Genomic DNA, 3989 nt, shown 5'->3' on the forward strand with positions numbered 1-3989 from the left:
ACTCGCTCATGCAGCCTCCGTTTCAGCACAAACATCCCAGCTTTAATGAAAAAAAAGGGGGGGGGCTACAGCTGAGGCGGACGGAAAGGCATCTGTTCCACAAGAGCTGGAATTGGCTGCTAGGGATCAGCCCGACTGTAGCGGAAGTGTCACAGTCTGCTGAGTGTCCCATCTGCGGTGACCCCCCCCCCCCCCCAACGAGGAGTGCATCATCCTCCTTCAACAGCATCCTCAGTCTCAGCTCAGGCCTGGTTCTTCACATTAGACTATGAAGAGATGTTTGGAGCTGGAGGGACAATAAAACAACTGCTGCCGTGGTTGCTAACAACGATAGAAACGATGCTAGGCCGGCTAAAACAATCTGAGGACATGTGGAGATGCTTTACATCAACTGACAAGATGTTGGGATCAATGGAATGACCTAAAGAGGCATTACTGTGTTAGGACACAAATAATATAAACCAAATTATATATTATAAACTTGGGCTTGAATTATGCTCCATGTATGACAGCCTGGTCAAAGCTAAATGCATCAGGTGAAGGTACACAATAATATAAACATAAACACACACACAGTAACATAAACATGCACAGCCACCACACAGGGTAGAAAAACCTCAGAGCAAATTTCACCTCTGGGGGAAAGGGAGCCGCATTTATTCGGCGCCTCTGCCGAGCAGCGCGCCGGAGTCATCTGAGCTTCAAACGTTAGCGTTAGCATGACAGGGAAATCGGGAGCGGAATCAAAGGTGAGCGAGGAGAGAGCTGAAATCACCTGCTGAGATCAGACAGATTTATTTGGATGCTGGGAAAAGAGTTCCGCTTCCTTAAAAAGGCTGGAGAATGACTCCCTTTCCAGGAAACCTTGACCTTCTTTGGAATCGCTTAAACTCTATTTCCATTTATTTGGAAATGCTACAACAAGGAAGGGAAGGTTGGACTGGACAAAAAGAACACATCCTGGGTTACTGCCCCCCTCCCCGCGTGGTCTTCTTTCATGGTGCACATCAGTGAGGTGACCCCGCAGCTGCGTCCTTGATGGCCCGACCATCAGTTCAAAGACAGACATGCTGTCGTTGATAATAACCACGAGGTGCGTCCCGCTCACGAGTCCCTTTTTGGTTTTGTGGTTTATGCACACAGGATCAGTCGGGATCAGTCGGGATCAGTCGGGTCTTTGATTTGCTTTCCGGGTAGAAAACCTTAACGCAAATTTCACCTCTGGGGGAAAACCGAGCCGCATTTATTCAGGGCTTCTGTTGAGCGTTGTCATCTGAGCTTCAAACGTTAGCGTTAGCATGACAGGGAAATCAGGCAAGGAGAGAGCAGGTCGGATCAGGTCACCTGCGGAGGCGGAAAAAGAATCCAAGTTCCTTCAAAAGACGTGCATGTTGCCACTGGTGCACACAATTTACCCTCAGTTTACCGGGAATCCACGAAGCTTAAGAGGAATAATCCGGAATAATAAAAGAGTTCTTTCATCACTAGAGGCAGCAAAGCAACTCATCTCCCCTGTGCTGTTAACATGCTGAGCCCGTTCTTTAACTCCAGAGCCCGTTCTTTAACCACAGAGCCCGTTATTTAACCACAGAGCCCATTCTTAAACTCCAGAGCCCGTTATTTAACTCCAGAGCCCGTTATTTAACTACAGAGCCTGTTATTTAACTCCAGAGCCCGTTCTTTAACTCCAGAGCCCGTTCTTTAACTCCAGAGCCCGTTCTTAAACTCCAGAGCCCGTTATTTAACTCCAGAGCCCGTTATTTAACTACAGAGCCTGTTATTTAACTCCAGAGCCCGTTCTTTAACTCCAGAGCCCGTTCTTTAACTCCAGAGCCCGTTCTTAAACTCCAGAGCCCGTTATTTAACTCCAGAGCCCGTTATTTAACTACAGAGCCTGTTATTTAACTCCAGAGCCCGTTCTTTAACTCCAGAGCCTGTTATTTAACTACAGGCTCGACATCATAAAATTGACATATAAGAATCTGATGGACTGATCCGATTGGCCCAGAATGCTCTGCAGCACGTCGAGAGCCTAAAACCAGAAGAATCGTTGTGTTGTGCAGCATGAATTCTTCAGCATGGGACAAGTAGGGATGTAGGGGGGGGGGGGGGGGGGGGGGGGGCGCTCAAACATCTATAATTCATGTCAGGACTTGCACTACAAGAGAAACACATCAGATAGGCAGCCGCCCATCTGCAAAAGCAATCCATTTCCAAGGGTTTCATCAGTTTATGTGGAAGCACAACGTGACCCCCCCCCCCCCCCCCCATGTAAAACACCCTCTGATGCGTTTAAGAGGCCCTCACATATACTCTCCTCTGCAGTGTTCTGAGCACAAACATGCAGCTTGCACATGAACGCCGCGTCCTCACGCCGCCACACGTGTGATGCCCCCCCCCCCGCCCATCCCCCCGCCCCCCCAGTCCTCCCGCTCAGAGACCTGCGCTCAAAAGTCCCTCAAGAAAAACTGGAAATTGATCTTCTTCATCCGTCACTTTATGCACTTTAATTCCCGTCTACACCACCTAAACATGCTCCTGTCCACACGTGTCATTTCCATGATGAACCTGACAGGCGGGGGGGGTCACGTGTCTGACGCACAAGGTCACACAGGTTGTTTGTTTATGGGATGGCACGGCTGAGGCCAGGCTCAGCAGACGCGTGATTTGGTGAAGGCCAAACAACAGCGCTGCAGATTCCCTCTTCTTTTATAAACCGCTCTCCTTAAAGCGACAGAATTCCCTCCTATTTTCCACACACATCCCGTTCCTGGCGCGTTTCTCGGGGGGATGTAAAGCACGCACGCTAGCGTCTCAGTTCCGGGCCCGCTCCGTGTGGGTGGGACCATATATGACTGCTTTACTTCAGTGTGGGCGAGCGACCGAAGCCTGAACTCTTGTGCAGCTTTATTCTATATTTATTCTACATATTCTATATTATTATTTCTGTGCGCCCCTTCAGCAGGAGGTGTTATGATGACAGCTTTATCGATGAGCGTGAGTCAGGGTCATCCAGTAAACGACGAGCACACGCACAACCGGCCCGTGGCTGTCCCCCGGGAGCAGGGGGGTCATCACGTCCTTTTTTTTTCCTCCTGCGTTGCTGCGGTTTAACGCAATTTTCCTCAGCGGCGCGTTAATTATTGCGCCTCATTACTGCTGAACAGAGCTGCCAGCCGTCCACAGATGGACGGACTAAAGTGCTATTTTAACAGCTGCTTTGGGACAGCAGCAGCTATGCGTGGCGCACTGGACTCACGATGCTCAATTTGAGCACTTTGATGCGCTAAACTGCAAATGATTTGTCAAAATCCTGCTTTACTGTAAATTCCGCCCTGTTTCTTTTAAAGCAAAAACTTTATGGTCATTCAAAGCCACTTTTTTATGCTGACCTGCTTTAGAAATCCATATTTTTCTATTAAAACCACTGAGCATTAATCTTGTAACATGAATCCTACAGAGAGGCTTCATTTGTGTTTCCTCTACATGAAGAACAAAGTCACAGTGGGTTTGCTACAATGGTTGTAGCAAAAAAAAAAAAAAGAAATCTTGTTTCCAAGGTAACCAGGAGAAGGCTGATTCTGCACATGCTTCTGGCTGCAGGGATGTTCCCACTTCTCGGGTTTAACTCCGCAGAACGCGGAGTCAGAAAACACAACGGCCCAACACTGATTTGCGTGTCCGAGCAAAACGCGCGGGATTGAGTCCACGCACGTTGGAGCGTGACGGCTGCGTGATTGGTGAGGTGCGCAGGGCTTCACGACAAAGCAGACATCTCCATCTGTTTCTACGCAATCGGGCAATTTTGGGATTAAAATCTCACAGTTCTGCAGAAATTGCCCGCGACCGCGCGCGCGTTCATTTGAAATGGATCTCGCCGATCCGTGTCCGTGATCAGGCGATCCAGCGCGAAAGATGATGACATCTTTCATGCAATCGGCTCCTGCTCCAGCAGCATCACGCCAACGCGCAAAACACCGCTCCGCGAC

Source organism: Takifugu flavidus, chromosome 20 (genome assembly GCF_003711565.1).
Source record: "Takifugu flavidus isolate HTHZ2018 chromosome 20, ASM371156v2, whole genome shotgun sequence".
Lineage (NCBI taxonomy): Eukaryota > Metazoa > Chordata > Actinopteri > Tetraodontiformes > Tetraodontidae > Takifugu > Takifugu flavidus.